An 18,770-nucleotide genomic window follows, 5' to 3' on the forward strand; every position below is an offset into this window, starting at 1 on the left:
GTGCCTAAAGCTTCCTGCTTCTGCTTAAATTTCACATTGCTGTGATTCTCAGCTACAAGCTTGTTCCATATGTGTGTTCATCTCAGTGGAAATTACACAGACACCCAGGACAAACACAACATGGCGCTGACTCACACAAGCTTTCTTTCTTTCTCAGCAGGGCAGGTTGTATCATGAAGGCTCTTAAGGAGCCCGTTCAACCACTGTTTACTTCCCATGGGTAAATATGGGTCATTTAGCTCACTCCTTACTGTACAGGAACTCTGGAAAGTCCCTCTGTAAGCATGTTGATGGGGATGAAGAAAAGAAGTCAATACACACTCTTAGCCTGTATGCAAATAATCCTTTTATTCATTGCATTCTGTGGTGCATTAAATTGAATACTTTTAGCTGTTAAAATACTTTTCTTGAACGCTCGTACTAATGCATGACATGTAAATATTGTTTGCATTAATGCTCCGAGCGAGCAGCAGCTTGTTATTCTACTTTGCCGCAGCCCACGCCTCAACAACTCAGGAGATTGTTCTCCCTTTCTCCCAGAGATGGAAGGAAGACGAGGGTATAGAGAGCTTCATCTGCATGCGCATGTGCAGACAGCATCCACAGACAGTGGAAATAGTCTCCCACTCCTTTGTCACACAGCCCGAGGCCTTTGCACACCATGTCTGTAATTTTGTATGCATTTTTTGTAGGGCTGTGAATCAATTAATATATCTAATCACAATTAATCACACATTTTTTATCTGTTAAAAATGTACCTTAAAGGGAGATTTGTCAAGTATTTAATACTCTTATCAACATGGAAGTGGACAAATATGGTGCTTTATGCAAATGTATGTATATATGTATTACTGGAAATCAATTAACAACACAAAAATTACAAATATTGTCCAGAAACCCTCACAGGTACTACATTTAGCATAAAAAATATGCTCTAATCATAACATGGTAAACTGAAGCCCAACAGGCAACAAGAGCTGTCAGTGTGTCAGTGTGCTGACTGGACTATGACTTGCCCCAAACTGCATGTGATTATCATAAAGTGGGCATGTTTGTAAAGGGGAGACTCGTGGGTACCCATAGAACCCATTTTCATTCACATATCGTGAGGTCAGAGGTAAAGGGACCTCTTTGAAAATGGCCATGACAGTTTTTCTCCTCTAAAATGTAGGATAACTTTGTATAATTTTAGCTCCCTTTGCCACAAGCTAGTATGACATAGTTGATACCAATGGATTCCTTAGGTTCTCTACTTTCATATGATGTTAGTATCTTCACTCTCCCTTTAAACAGAGCTACAGACTCTGAAAGATTGATTGTGTTGATGCGTTAAAGAAATTAGTGGTGTTAAAACGATTTTGCGTTAATGCATTGACGGCCCTAGTTTATTTAATCCACTGATAAAAATCATTACGCACAGAAACCTTGTGCACTGAGTCCCATGTATCATGTTTTATTATTCTCTTTGTCTCACAATATGAGACAAAACTGAATTGGGTGCAATGGATAGCGTTAGTCCCAAACGGGGCTAAGGAATGAATGACATTAGCAAGAATCTATCGTTTAGCTGTCTAGAGGACAATCACTACTGTCTCCTTTGTTTTGCGACCAGTGGGCAACTTCCAGGTCTAAAAAGTGAAGCCAACGCAGAAGAACCTTAAACTTGCATTATTTCTAATAGCCAGCAGGGGGCGACTCCTCTGGTTGCAAAAAGAAGTCTGATTGTATAGAAGTCTATGAGAAAATGAGCCTACTTCTCACTTAATTTATTACCTCAGTAAACATTGTTAACATGAGTTTATGGTCTCAATCGCTAGTTTCAAGTCTTCTTCAATACAGCATGATGTTCATTTAGTAAATTATGGTCCCATTTAGAGTTAAATAGACCAATAAGCATGGGATGCTTCAGGGCGTGGCTATTACCATGGCCTTGTCCGGTCTAGGAGTTGTTTGTGTTTTTGTCTTAGAACTTTAATCCTTTCACAGTAAGTTTTCAGTTCATGAAAGTTAATTATAACCGTTCAGCATTCGGTTGTACTTAGCTCCACCCTTTCGTGTCACCTCTGGTTGCAAGAAACCAAGATGGCGACAGCCAATATGCCAAACTCGAGGCTTCAAAACGGCAGTTCACAAATGGGTGACGTCACGGTGACTACGTCCACTTCTTATACAGCATACAGTCTATGTTTGCGACCATGTCTGATTCCAAGCTTTTCTGCAATCACCTGATACAATCTATATTTAAATTATGTATATCTGTATCTCTGTATCTCTGTATCATGCTTTGTGCTGGGAGGCGAAGTGATGTTTATCATGCCATTTTGGACGATGACGTTGGCGCAGACAGTGGCTCTAAGTGGTCAAACAACCCTCTTTTGCTTTGTGACGGATGTGAAAAAACGCAGGAAATACCATTCAAACAAACCTATTCCCACAACTTTAATGACGGACGTAAGTTTCAGAGTCTGTGTGTAAACGTGATTGACACAACGTGAGATTGTACTTATTTTTGTGCCAATTTCAGGCGAAAAATACAGCCTTGGTGTGCAAAGAGCTTAAGATTGAACCTAATCGCGCGCCACCCACTGTGCTACAGTATGTACAGCCACAAGTTAACCCTGCCCTTTGTCTAAATGTCTCCCAGAAACTGCTTTTTTAAAAGGATCCATAAAAAGAGGCATTCTGCTTTAAAGCTGAATTAGGCAATTTCACACATTGCCGATTGCAGTGAGAAGAGGTGACTGAAATTGGATGACTTCAGTTCACAGAACTGAGAATTTTATGTAGAACTAAATGATTCTGATCAGGTTGAAAAACAAGAGCACACCGTGGCATAAAGTATAAATATAAAGCTGTCAATTCATTCGAATATTTAGTTGCATGATTGTCCGTAGTTAATCTTGATTAATCACAAATTAATTGCACATTTTTAATCTGTTAAAAATTAACCTTAAATGGAGATTTGTCAAGTATTTAATACTCTTATCAACATGGGAGTGGACAAATATACTTGCTTTATGCAAATATATGTATATATTTATCATTGGAAATCAATTAACAACACAAAACAATGACAAATATTGTCCAGAAACCCTCACAGGTACTGCATTTAGCATAAATTAAGCTCAAATTATAACATGGCAAACAACAGCTGTCAGTGTGTCAGTGTGCTGACTTGACTATGACATGCCCCAAACTGCATGTGATTATCATAAAGTTGATATCATTGGATCCACAAGAGTCTCAGCTTTCCAGTCATATCCAATGATGGGTATGGATTATGTAATTTCAAGACTGTTTATGGACCCCAGTATGCAGAAATATTCAAACACATAATTTTAGAATAGGTGGAAATAACACATTCATACTGCATTAAAAAAACTGCCTGTTTTTTTCCCAAAACTGTATGTGATTATCATAAAGTGGGCATGTCTGTAAAGGGGAGACTCGTGGGTACCCATAGAACCCATTTTCCTTCACATATCTTGAGGTCAGAGGTCAAGGGACCCATTTGAAAATGGCCATGCCAGCTTTTCCTCATCAAAATTTAGCATAGGTTTGGAGCATTATTTAGCCTCCTTCCCGACAAACTAGTCAAAAAATTGCAAGTTGTGTTAATGCATCAAAGAAATTAGTGACGTTAAAACGAATTTCCGCTGACGCGTTATTATCGTGTTCACTTTGACAGCCCTAGTAAATATGTATTGAAATTTCTCAGGCATTGATGGATTTTGACTGCATGCCATTGTGGACTAATGACGCAACAAATAAGTGAATTACTTCAGTGAATGGACTCCAAACGAATGAATCACATGAATGAGCAGGAGAACTCGGTTTTACGAAGCTTCCTTGCTTAAGGGTTTTTGTCTCTTCTGTCTTTGTATGTTCTTATCTAAAAATAACAACCAGTGTTTCATGCTTGTGGCAAAGCATTTCAGACCAGACTTTATTATTGTCTGTCTTCATTGTAATTGGGTCGCCGGTTATTAGTTTCTACATGAACTCTGTGCTTTAGGCTGTGAGAGGCCGCCGGTGCGGTGGGAGGTTTTCTGAGACATCCGTCCCTCCTTTTTAACCTCATTTGTTCCTGATTGTTACCATCACAGGGAGGACAAAACAAATACATTCACCTGCAAATTAGGACAGTAGATGACATGATTTGATGAGCCCTATATCTACGTTTAAAACATATTTGAAAGGATTTTTCACATCATTATACAATGTTTGCACTCAAAGAACTTCTCACAGAGTGACATAAAAGTCACTTTAAACTGTGTTGCTCAATCTGCAGTTAGTGATCTAAATTCCTCTATCAAAAACTTTTAACACCACACCCTCTTGGGGCTTTCACCTAATTAACTTTAAATGCTACTCGCTAAAAGACAACACGCACCTTAAATTGCATACATTCAGCTTTATTACAGAACTGCTTATGTGGGTGATCATTGCAGGCCTTTTGTTATGAAAGCACATTGATAGGGATTGAAGGGGGAAAAAAAGTTTTTTTCCTGTCGACTGAATTACAAACATTTAAAATGCAAAGTCTGTTTGTTTGGCTCGCTCTTACTTTCCATTTTCTGAAAACATTTTTCTCAATTGGTAAATCAATTCTGCTGCCAATTTGTCGCAAAACTGTACAAGCACTTTGTCAGCTAACTTTAAGTCAAATTGGATTTTTAATATACTCACAAACAGAATGTGGGGCATTCAGTAAACACAGCTTAAACATGTAGATAAAATCAACAGAGGAAACTTCAAGGTATGTGGTGCGAGATACCATCCCCCTGCGTGGTATCACCACTACGCACCACACCCTGTCAGGAATCTCCCCTCATTAACTTTAGCGCTTAATGACAGACCATGAGTTAAGATCAATTATGTCGCCTGTGTCGCCATTACTTTCCCAAAGACCTGTCCCTCTCTGTCTGGGTGATCAATGTGCGCCCTAAAGTACCAAAGCAGACGTCTTCTGTTTTCACATTCCTTCAGCCAATATTGCCCGAGGGGGTGATTTTAGATAGGACCCCTCCTCGCTTGGAACAATGGATCAATGGCGTGACTTTGCATGTTCCTCCGTAATTCATTGAATACCTTTAGTGACCTGGTCTGTGTGGCCTGAGGACAGAGAGATGGATAGAGACAGAGTGAGGACTAGGAACACACACACATCTATGCATGGATGTTCAGATTGTATATTTATACTTCTATGCATTCATGCATCTATCCGTACAAATACAAGCAAGCATTGGCAAACATATTTGCTCATTGGTATGTAAGACAGCAGGATACAAGGAGACAGTGTGGTTGTGTATGTATACACACACACACACACACACTCACATACACATATATATGCAGTATAAACAGTATATATAAAGATAAGACCAGCTCTCCAACAGTCTCTATATGGGTTGTAATTAGGTTAGGGATCTGGGAGCCTATTGCATCTACAAATGGTTATTGATCATGCAACAGGTGTTGAAAAAAAAGAAAAGTGTTTGTGCATCCTTGTGTTTGGGAATCCTTCTATTTATGAATCCAACCTGATCTCATGGGAAGGCGTATAAACACCACGACTTTACAAATGTTGTGTGTCATGAGTGCACATTTAAGCCTTTTCACGTGTCATTTGTACGCCACACAAACGCCCACAGTTAGGTTCAGGCAAGAAAACCACTTAGTTAGGGTAAGGGAAAATGTCATGTTTGGGCTTAAAATAAGTATGTAAACTAAGTAAAGTATGTATGGAAATATCCGTCCACCACAAGTGGTCTTTTTCCCTTTTTATATAATGTCATTAACTTTTACCATAGCATTTATATGTGGATGTGTTTACATTGCAGTCAGTACAGGATACATGGTGATTAAATAACACGTGAAAATAAATAATGGCTGTCAAATTTAACGCGTTAGCGCAAATTCGTTTTAACGCCACTAACTTCTTTAATGCATTAATGCAATCAATCTTTCGGAGGTTGTAGTGGACTCAGTTTTAAAGCTAGAGTGAAGATACTGGTATCATGTGAAACTAGAAAAACCTAAAGAATCCATTGGTGTCAACCATGTCATAGTTAGGAGGCTAGTTACAAAGTTACGCTAAAATTTGGCCAGGAAAAACTGTCGTTGGCATTTTCAAAGGGGTCCCTTGACCTCTGACCTCCAGATATGTGAATGAAAATGGGTTCTATGGGTACCCACGAGTCTCCCCTTTACAGACATACCCACTTTATGATAATCACATGCAGTTTTTGGAAAGTCATAGTTAAGTCAGCACACTGACACACTGACAGCTGTTGTTATGATTTGAGCATATTTTTGAAGGCAGCACCTGTGAGGGTTTTATAATTAATACATAATTCATATTTAATATTTGTCATTGTTTTGTGTTGTTTATTGATTTCCGATAAGAAATATATACAAACATTCCTATAAAGCAGCATATTTGCCCACTCCCCACAAATCTCCCTTTAAGGTACATTTTGAACAGATGAAACATGTGTGATTAATTTGCAATTAATAGCGATTAATCATGGACAATCATGCAATTAATCGCAATTAAATATTTGAATCGATTGACAGCCCTACAATAAAGGTGTACTTATTGCACGCTAAACGCCTTGCGCATTATCGTGGCATTTATACGCCTTTTTGTGCGAACGGGCTGATGAATCTCTGTGCATACTGGAATGCCTCCATGTAGTGGCTCAGTGTGTTCATGTGTGTCCGCCAGTCCAGAACGTGTGATTCTTTGTGTTTGTGAGCATGCTCAGAGCAGGGGATCAGGGCGGGGCGCATTAACCAGTGACATTTACAGCTATTGTCTCATCTGTCAAACCCTGCTTGCTCTCTGGGTCTTTAATTTGCTAATCAGGCCGCAGGACCCATTTGTTTCAAAAGACCACAGTCTAGATACTTATCTGTTTTACAAGATAATTCCCTGACAGGGTGGTATGCTATGTTTATCCCAGTGACACCTTATTCCTCAGCACACCCTAGCATGTTTTACAGACACAAACGGACACAAAGTCTAGTGGAGATGGAGATGGAGTGACTTAATCAATAGGATTTTTTTTTTTCTCTTGTGGGGAAGAGACAGGTTAGTAACTTAGACCGAAAAAGTCACAAAAGACATTTTCAGAAACATCCTCAGTTAATTTTCCATAAAATCCCCATGCAGGTATTTGTGTCATTAGCATCAGTGCAAGGACAATAACTAAAATATCATCAGCACAATACTGATATGCATAGCTGCTGACAAGCACAGACAAGGACAGCTGTCATGTTGGCAGTAAGCCCTCAGTCTATTTTTTATGAAGAATATCAGAGGTTATTTACTGAAGTGCCCTGACTGACTCATCTAGCTTACAGTTCTTACAGATCTGCTGGTGGCTGGAAACAACCCAATCTCCTAAAAATGATGTTCCCATATAACAAAACTGCATTGTCAATTACGTTTTGAGGCAAACGTATATTGTTGCGGATTACGTTTGTTTTAGGGCAGTCAATTGATTAACATATTTAATTGCATGATTGTCCATAGTTAAGAGTGATTAATTGCGCGTTTTTTACCTGTTCAAAATGTACCTTAAAGAGAGATTTGTCAAGCATTTAACACTCTTATCAACATGGGAGTGGGTAAATATGCTTGCTCTATGCAAATATATGTACATATTTATTATTGGAAATCAATTAACAATGCAAAACAATGATAAATATTGTAAGGTTTATTTTGTAAAGACAGTGTATATATGTAACAGGCGGAAATTGACATGTGCAAAACTGATTCTAGCAGAGCATCAGTTTGAAGAGTATTTGACGAGTTGAGAGTGAGACCGTGCTGGTTTACTAATAATTTAAACTTATCAACTTAAAATGTGATGATATGTAACATTGTGTTAACGACTTATTTCTGCTGCCCCTAAATGGCAAAAAACAACAAACATTTATTATGATTTACTTTGCTAAAACTAGCTGCTTTAATCTATACGGAGCGACAAGTTTTTAAAATGACTATTGCGAGATACAGTATATCTGTATGTGCAGATACATATAAAGACACACAGAAGCATGAAAAATGTGCACCAGACAGATGCAAATACACATACTGTGGAGATACTTCTGGTACATGCATGAAGGCGTACTGACACAGACACACAAACATAAGAGAAAAGAGCTGTTGATAATGTCAGGAGGAACATCATGTGTGCGTTATCATGCTTGGCGACAGCTGTAGAGATCGGCAGATCCACACTAACACGTGTAACCAATCTCCTCGTGTGTGTTAAATTCTCCTCACGCTAAAACCAGAAATCCCACATGTTATTCCTGTGATCTTAGACACTTCAGTGAGATTTGTTATATAACATCTGCAGCTCTCTCCAAAAGCTAGAACTCAGAGAAGAAAAGATAAGTCCTAGTAAGAGTAGTTAGTTAATAGTCTCTCCCAGCAGGCGCTGGACATTTAAACCATGGATAAGCCTCCAGTATATCACAGGGCTAACTTGGATTAATTCTGTCTCCAGTGCACTTCACTTGCATGAGTTTGGACTGAAGGAAGCTCACAAGAACAGTTCAATTCCAAAAAGAAAAAAAAAAGAGAAAAGCTCATTCTTTTTTCTTTACAACATAAATGAACAAGTACAAATACCTTAAAGGACAAATCGATGACTGTAAGCTAGGGGTAGTTACACCTCATATAATCATTTTAAACAGAAAGTAAGTTATAATAATTCTACCTGCCTTTGGATTGATAGAAAACAGAGTTTTGCTCGATATCAAACAGAGTTTGCATTGATGAATATGAAATATAGCCTATAAATTAAAGAATAGAAATCATAGACTGTATATAAGAAGTGGATGTAATCACTGTGTTGTCACCCATTGGTTTGTGGACTGCCGTTTTAAAACCTTCAGTTCGTCATTTTGGCCTTCACCATCTTGGTTTTTGGCCTCCGCCATCTTGGTTTTTGGCCGTCGCCATCTTGGTTTTTGGTCGTCGCCATCTTTGTTTTTTGCAACCGGAAGTGACACAAGAGGGTGGAGCTAAGTACAGCCAAATACTGAATAAAACCTTTTCAGGTGACCAAAAAGGTTAGGATTAACTTTCATGAACTGAAAACACACTGTGAAAGAGTTAAAGTTGTGAGACGAAAACACGGACAACTCTCAGACCGGACAACGCCGGGTAGCCACACAAGGTAGCCACACCCTAAAACATCCCCTGCTTTATGGTCTATTTGACTCTAAATGGGACCATAATTTACTAAATGAACATCATGCTGTATTGAAGAAGTCTTGAAACTAACGACTGAGACCATAAACTCATATTTACAATTTTTACTGAGGTAATAAATCAAGTGAGAAACAATCAGACTTCTTTTGCAACCAGAGGAGTCGCCCCCTGCTGGCTATTAGAAATAATGCAAGTTTAAGGCACTTCTGCATTGGCTTCACTATGCAGAGCCGGAGGTTGCCCACTGTTAGAAATATACAGTCGAGAGTTCAAATTCATGTGATCTTATAGGAAGCCAAATAGTTAATGTTTCTAAAATAATATCATTAATAAAAACAAAAAGACTATCACAAAAGAGCAACATAACTGAGTCACAAGGGCACTCCGACAAAATTAATAACCACATTTCATTCTGGTTTAAAAAAGGATCAGAGATGAACGATTAATTCTGCTTGACACTAGAGCTATGAGGATAACTTCTTGACTGCAGTGTTAGTGTGACGACTGGTCATGACAATTAGTTGCAGGAATATCAATGTATCATATCTATAGACAGACAGGCAGGCAGAGCTAAGTGTTTATAAGATTGTCTTTGAAGTCTCAACTCAGACAAGCAGATTGTGTCATCAGTTATTCCCTCATTAGCCATCTTGCTACCAATCTCTATCAACCAAAACTAATGTGTCATCATTTGACTTTTCAGTCATGGCTTGCTACATCAAATAAGACAAATCTCTGTTAAGCTTCCTCTTTGTTGGTATAAAAAATAAGTGGCAGTACTCCCCTTTTTCAAATGTTTGCGTCTGTATCGGCCGGTATCGGCAATCTCTTGCTCCTATTTTTTTATTTATTATTATTATACTTGGGCTATGCATCTTCTATAGTAGGCCTATAATACTCCAATAATATTAATACTGGAACATTATAGTAAAATGAAGAAGTGCCTGTAAGGCTTACCAGTGAGTACCGGCCCACTTCCAGAACTGCTGATGAGGCTGCACTGCACAGCCGCGCCATACAGGGCTGTTGCAGGTCTGTGTAACCAGGAAAGCCAGACATAAAAGTGCAATTGTCACAAATCGCCGATCAACTTGTATGATGAAAACATCAAATGGCCAGAGTTTGCCTGCACTCAGGTAATGACCTCATATCTTAAAGAGCAAAATAGCCAGACTTTTTGACAGTAGTAAATCAGGATGCATGAGAGAGTTTTGAAAGGGCTGCAAAAGCCAAGAGGGCTCAGTGTGATACCTCCAGGCCTCCTCCAGTTAGAACATCAGAGTTATCTTCCACCACAGGTTGAAAACTCATCTCTTGGAGAAGTGCCTCACGTCCCCTTGTCCCCACTGAATCATATCCCCTCTCCCGTATCTTCCTCCTCTACTGGCTATAATATGCTCTTATCTTGAACTTAACAAAATCCTTTCTACCTCTCCCGCTTGGCTTTCATTTCTCTTATTTCACTTTAAAGTACTCCTCTCTTACATGATAATCCTCGGGTCACTGTGATATCGTCAGGACACTGTGGCGCTGGCCGTTGTGATAGGCTGAAACCTAATTGAAGGCAAAAGTGGGAAATTGCCAAGTTTTGTTTTTCATGATCAGTTTTGAGTCGACCCTAATTTTAATCCGATGAGTCACAACACTGACGAAATGCTAACTGCTCTCACTGATTACTGCAATTATCATCTCTCAACAGTGGATAAAAACACAATTTTCCCAGAAATGAAGAATTGCTGTCTTTAAATATCTGTTTTTGTTGCTCTTGCTCAGCAACATGCAACAACCTAAGGCAAGTCCATGTACTATTATGACTTCGCTGAACCCAGTAAAACAAATCAATTAGGGCTGTCAATCTATTTAATCCTGAGTAATTGCAAATTAATTGCACATTTTTTGATTAAAATATACCTTAAAGCTTCAATAGGCAGAACGTTTTAGACATATATTGTCCAGAAACCCTCACATGTACTGCATTTAGCATAACAAATATGCTCAAATCATCACATGGCAAACTCAAGGCCAACAGTCAACAACAGCTGTCAGTGTGTCAGTGTGCTGACTTGACTATGACTTGCTCCAAACTGCATGTGATTATCATAAAGTGGGCATGTCTGTAAAGGGGAGACTCGTGGGTACCCAGAGAACCCATTTTCATTCACATATCTTGAGGTCAGAGGTCAAGGGACCCCTTTGAAAATGTGTGTAACTTGTGTAACTTTGGTGCAATTAGCCTCCTTTGTGACATGCTAATACGACATGGTTGGTACCAATGGATTCCTCCAGTGGAAATGGTTTTCTAGTTTCATATGATCCCAGTATCTTCACTCTAGCTTTAAAACTGAGCCCTCTACAACATAAAAAACGCAAGTTGCAAAAAAAGAAAAAGAAATTAGTGGCGTTAAAACAAATTTGCGTTAACGAGTCATTATCGTGTTAACTCTGACAGCCCTAAAATTAATTAATAAATGAGGTGGGAGCAATCATTGCAGAACAAAAGGCTTCCACCCACAGACCTTTATAATTCATATACTGTAAACATCATATAAGGGCACCCTGTGTCTGCAGCTGTACAGTTGCTACTGTATCTGCAATAAGAATGACTCATGGCTCAGATCTCTACTTTATTATTCACTTAAGGTGAATATGTCAGAGTAAATGGTCAATATCCGTTGACATTCCCAAGCAGCAAGCGGTTGCTTGTGTCATCACTATGGAAACTGTTGCTGGCAACCTAAATGCCATTCTCAGCAGTTAAAGAAAATTCTCTTTTTCTGTAGATTTATATCTGATAAGTATCTCCACCTGTCTGTAATTTCTTAAGGGGATTTTGAACACACTTATGTCACAAAACGTTGAACTGGCTGAGGCAATATAAGATTTATCCAAATCATGTATGTTTTATGATTATTATGGATTTACAGTATATACTGTACCATAGCCACTAACCAACGAAATGCCACTATCAAATTAACATATCAGTCGTACTTACTTATAGGCTGCAAGATTTGAAATATCATGGTATAGTTCCACTATCGCAGAATTCCTGTTGCTTGAGTTGCTAGGCAACATCTAGCTGACCTGGAGAGCGCATGTTTCACAAAGCTGAGCTACGAGTTTTAAAATCCTGACACAATTTCCCAGGCAAAACTTTATTTCACCTGCAAAACTTTTTTTTCACCTGTTTCACAGTTAAAAAAAAATCAAGAAAGATTATCCTGGCAAAACCTTTTTTCACATGTTCTTAAGTCATAAACACAGGAGAAAAAACAATTTCGATCAAACTGAATTTTTTTTTCACTTACCTCTCAGGGCTTCCGTACAATAATACTGGCTCAAAACCTTAAAGCCGCACCATTGCTGTCCACATTAATTAAGAACTGAAAACAAACACTTGCGAAATAGGCGTCCAGTTATACTGACTGGTTAATCAGGTTAATCCACACCTGACCACCAATCAGAATCAATAATTATCATCAGCTATAGTATAATTTTAAAATAGCCTATTTTAGAATAGAATATTTAAAAATTCCTGCGATGAAAATATACAGTAGGTGGGTCATATAACCCGAGGCTGAAAGTAGACATATCTTTTCCTTCCATCTGGCATGTTTATTTAACTCCCTGCTGATGCAGTGGGATTAGGACATCCCTATAGCAAATTACATCATGCATTTCTCATGAATTCCACTACACATGTAGAGTGCAGCTGACATGTCGATGACAGCATCTAGGAAAAAGTGTTGAATTTCGTTCATACCGATCACAGAACAGAAAGCTTTAATTGCACATACATGACAAACACCGTCATGGCTGTAGCACAAGAGCACGACACGCGAAGAACCACGAAGCACACGTGTGCCAGGACACATTAGTGAGCCTGCATAGGGTATGTGTCGGTCTGTACTGTATGCATGCAAGCATAGACACAGATGTATTGAAAACACACACATAAGCAGAGTAGTGGCCTCTTTTAAACATGCTAAGATATGTCCATAAACAACAGAAAAAGCAGGCGCAAAACAGTCAGAAATCAATAGAGAATAAACAAAACAGCCACAAAAAACGGAAGATGTGTGCACACACATAAACACACATCCCCCTGCTTACGGAGCGTCTCCGTCGCATTAGGCCTTGTGTGTTTCTCTGCCCCATTTCTTTCTGCCAAACCTTTTTTATTCACCTGTTTTCACGGATGGAAAAAAGTAACTTTCACCTGCAAAATCTGTTTCACAAGTGAAAAAAAAAAGAAAATTAAGGAACTTAAAAGGATTATCCTGGCAAAACTTGTTTTCACATGTTCTTAAGTCATAATCACAGGAGAGAAAACAATTTAGATCAAACTTAGAAAATCGATCACCAGAATTTTTCACTTGCCTCTTACGGCTTCCGTACATACTGTATAATACTGGCTCAAAACATTTACGCTGCACCATTTATGTCCTTGCCAGCAGTTAAATACTGACACATTAATTAAGAACTACAAACAAACACCTGCAAAATAAGTGTCCTGTTATACTGGCTCGTTAATCCACACCTGACCACCAATAAGAATCAATCATTATTATTAGCCATAGTGTAAAGATATGTCCAAAAACAACAGAAAAAAACAGGCACAATACAGTCCGAAATCAAAAGAGAATATACAAAACAGCCACAAAAATGTAAGATGTGTGCACACACATAAACACACATCCCCCCATCTTACGTCGCATTAGGCCTTCTGTGTTTCTCTGCCCCATTTCTTTCTGCCAGCGCTGAGATGAAATATTAACAAGGAGGACGGCACCCTAACCCACATACTGTATCCTGCACCGTCAATTTAACAGGCAGAGGAGCAGAAAGCACACACAAACACACTCTTACACACACACACATGCAGAAATAATGGTGTCTTTAAATGTAGATATACATGCTGGTACTTCACAATGAGTATGAATGAAAACACAAACCAACGGCACCCCGACCCATCTCAAATGAAATCTATTTTGCTTCATCGACTTATAAACACCCGCCGAAGACGGAGAGTTGTCACGTCAGAGACGCAGTTTATCTTTTTTTGTAGATTGATCGAGTACAGTACGAAGTTTTCCTATCACACGCTCATCAGATTATCTGACACGCTCTGAATACCTGCCATTCAATAATCAATTTACTTGCTATCTTTCAAATTACGCCGTCAAACCGTCTCGCTGCTTCTCCTTCTTTCTCTCCCGAAACATCTGCCGTTCCGTTACTAGTGACTGCCTACAATTTCTCAGATTGTTACACATTTAAAACCCATCTTCCCTCCCTGTCTTTTTCCTTCCCCTGAGGGACAATTACAATCTTTAAAATATAATAACACTATATTGGCATCACATTTTCCAGAAAGTGGGGAACACTCGTTAGAAAACTGAGAGGGAGTTGAGAGGAGAGAGACGGGAGAGTGGTGGTGATGGTGTGGGAGGTGGTGGAGACAGGGGGGTGGGGGTGGGGGGCAAGCAAATAGGATTTGAAGCCTAGCAAAACAGGAAGGCTCTCCGGGAGAAGGGAGTTGTCACTTTTCATTAGATACAGTCACGCGGATGGGCCCCGGCTCGCCTGACGCCTTACCTGCATTCATACCAGCAGATGAAGAGCTGTACAGCTGGAGAGATTTACTTTCTTTCCCCTCCTCAATGTGTGCATTGCATCTGTGTGTTTGGATGCATTTGTCATATGTCCTACCTCTGTCTCCTGTGTTTGCATGTCTTCATGTTGCCAGCTTCTCTTCATACTATACTGAACAACCTGCTTTTTGTCTTTCATTCTGCACAGTTGCAAAGTGACAGAAGTTAGTGTAGGCGTACACGTCACATTCATTTATTGATGCACAAAGTTAGGTGACTGACATTTGGAGCACTTCCAACACTTGAAGGGCATGAGACCAGAGACTGTACTGTACATAAGAAGTGGAAGTAGTCACCGGGACGTCACCCATTGGTTTGTGAACTGCCGTTTTGAAGCCTCGAGTTTGGTATTTTGGCAGTCGCCATCTTGTTTTTTTGCAACCAGAAGTGACACGAGAGGGTCATGTTGTTTCAATTACGTTTGCACACCGACTCCAGAACTTTCGTCCATTATTGAAGTTTTCGGAACAGGTTTGATTTTCTGTGTTTTTTTCGCAACCGTCAAAAGACAAAAGAGGGAGGGTGTTCAACCGATCAGGTCCACCGTCCATGAAAACGCCATCATCCAAAATGGCATATGATAAACTGATTCACTCCAAGCACAAAGCACTATACAGAGATAAAGAGATGCAGAATTTAGAAGATTCGTATTTAATAGTTTGTGGCAGGTTCAACATTTAGTCTGACGCTGTCTTGGTTTTTGGTCGTTGCAATCTTGTTTTTTTTTCAACCAGAAGTGACACGAGAGGGTGGGGTCAATTTGGGTCAATTTTTTATGAATTGGGCAACTGTAACGCTGTGTTCTGTAACAATTTACTACAGCTCCCAGTTGTGCCTCTGACATTTGCGCCTTCTCCATAGTAACGGCAACTGAGACTCATGGGTATTGTGGTATTTAGAGCCAATGGCCATGCCAAACAGATGGAAATAAACATGACTTCTAGGAAATGTAGTTGAAAGCATTTAACCTAATGGCCAAAACATAAACATACACTATGATATCCTGTTTTATGTTGAGGACTTTAAAACTAAACCTAACTAAAACAAAATGTCTGTACCCAGCAGCTGTTTGAATCTCTATATACTGAATATTTTTGACAGGTTATAGTAGTATCATATTTTCTTCCTCAGACTCTCCCTCTCCAGCTCTTTGTCAGACTCAATATCCCTTCTACCTCTTCTCTTCCTGCCCTCCCTCTCTCCATCTCTGACTTTCTTCTCTCCCTCTCTCCTGTCTCCCTCCGTGGAGTTGGTTTACTCCTACTTCACCTCTCATCGACGCTGCTGTCATGTACCGTCATGAATATTGAAACGCCACCCTCCCCCCCCAGTAAAGCCTGGCCTGTCTGAAGATGTTAGGAGCAATGAATACCTCCTCCAGCAGCTAGTCTTTGCTCTGCGCTAACATGTTTGAGTGGTGCCTGGATGCTGCAGTGAGCAGGTACAGCCTGCTAGTCCATCATGTTAGGTACAGTTGGACTTCACAGGTAGATGGCTGACCTCTGCGTCGCATGCTATGATGTCTGTGAGCATCAGTGAGGAGTTAGCAGATATGGTTTATCTTATTGACAGTTGTTGGTACTTAATGCTGATGTAACCAGTCAGAGTATATTAGATTCAAAATACTTTATTATCACGACCAGAGTACACACTCGGCACATATGGAAGCAAGATGTCGTTCTCCCCAACAATGTAATGGCTACAATGGACAAGACACATCATTAAAACAAGTCGAGACAGGTGACATAATAAATACAATAAATAAATGTAATAAATAAGATGGTTGAGAACCTGTGTAATTATGCAATGAGCAGTAGAAAAGTATAACCTGTTCGCACAAAAAGGCGTATAAATGCCACGATAATGCACACGGCGTTTAGCGTGCAATAAGTGTGCCTTTCTTGATTTACGCGTGTCTTTTTACGCCATGTTACTGACTGTAATGTAAACGTATCTGCGTATAAATGCTACGGCAAGAGTTAGCGAAGTATTATAAAAAGTGAGAAAGAGCACTTATGGTGGATGGGTCCAACAAACACAGGACTTTTAACCAGGAGCTCAGTGTTCGAGACCGTTGACTGGTATTTTGTTTTGTAAGATACGTTAGTGACGTTAGTCACGTGTTTTTTGTTTGCCAACTTATCACAGGTAAACCGAAACAGAATTTTGATTAAATTTCATTTGTTTTTCTGTTTAATTTTAACTTCTGTCAAGCTGGAGTTGAGTGTTCAGAAGCACATGATTATTATAACCATTTTTCAAATTTGTCTTCATTTCTCATGCAGATTATCATCTAATTGACATTTGTATATTTATTACATGAAGTAGTGACTGTCTTTACGTGGGACTTGACTCAGGACTTGCCTGTCTTGACTTGGAACTTGTCAGTCTTGACTTGGGACTTACTTTTGACTTGCAAAACAATGACTTAGTCCCACCTCTGCTAAGTGCAGCCTCACAGAGTTGCTACCACGGCTGTCGACTCTTCATACTTAAAGACAATCCGCTGTGTTACGACAATGATCATTAAACTCTTACATTTCCCCCTGATTATTTTAAAGAGAGACTCATCAGATACCATTTTTTTTTTTTTTAGAAAAGTTAATGTTTTATTATTTGGACACGCTGTAGTTTATACAGCTTTACTGATAACTATTGTGTAATCAATAGAGAGCAGCAAACTTAACATTCATTTTTGAAGGCTATACCGGCATTATTCCCTCTACCCCTACCTCCCACTTTGTCTCAGCCAACCAAACACTGCCCGGGTTACCGGTATAGACAAGCCTTCTTCCCCGTTTCTCTGTGTTGCTCATCTAACATGCACCCACCATAACCTCAGCTCCACCTTCCATCAGATGACCCCCCGCGGCGGCCGGCTCCGACGCCCTCCTGCAAAGCGCTCTACCAGGATGTTGCTCCAGCCTTGGACCACATAACCTGAGACCGGCTCTATGCCAAAACGCTCAATATAACAGTTTTACTTCTTCATCTTATTCATGAGTGGTGAACTGTCTTCTTCTTGAACTACAAAAAAATATTTTTAAGGTGAATAATATATTCAACAGACCATGATGCAGCGGGCTATTATAGAATTCTTACAGATGCAAAAGTTTATTCACAGTGCTCATTTTTCCCTCATCCCACTGTTTTAAAATGCTTTTTTTGCATATGGCATCAACATTTTGAAGGCAGGAGCTTCAATGTGGTCTACTCAGTTTATACAACCAATCCTTTAACTTATCTGTCACACAACCCCAGTGTCCTACAGAAATCTTCTGTTGTCATAAAAATCCTTTTTTTTTTTTTAAATTGAAGATAAAGTGGCCAATTGTCCAATTTTGGCTTTTTCGTTTTTGACATTTTCAATTATGTGACTCAGCCACAGAGTCATGGAACATTTTTTTCCTACACAATAGGGCCAATGTCTGCTGTCAGTTATAATAACACTCTCAAAGATGTCACAAAATACCAACAATTTTCAGGATATGTTTCACCTCTCTTCCCCCTCAATCATATCCCTCTCTCCCCTATCACTCCACGACGGTTCAATGGGTGCTTTATTCTGTACATTGTCAAAGCTAACTACATATCTTCCATCCCTACTTGCTTCAAAAAATATCCGCTCTACGTGTACCTCTCCACTTGGCTCTGCTTTCCTTTTACCTTTTTCTCTTTCATATAGGATCATTGAGTAGTAACAGAGTCAGTTCACTGTGGTTCTTATACTCCTATGTGTTTGATCTAAGAGGAATTAAATAAACGTAAATTAAATGAAACAACTTTAATGAGTTTCACATTTCACTCATTCCGAAATGAGACATGCATTACTTAGAAGTGACACCTACGCTCGTCTAGTACAAACGATGTGATAACAGAATAAAGCT

Source organism: Sebastes fasciatus, chromosome 1, assembly GCF_043250625.1.
Source record: "Sebastes fasciatus isolate fSebFas1 chromosome 1, fSebFas1.pri, whole genome shotgun sequence".
Classification (NCBI taxonomy): Eukaryota; Metazoa; Chordata; class Actinopteri; order Perciformes; family Sebastidae; genus Sebastes; species Sebastes fasciatus.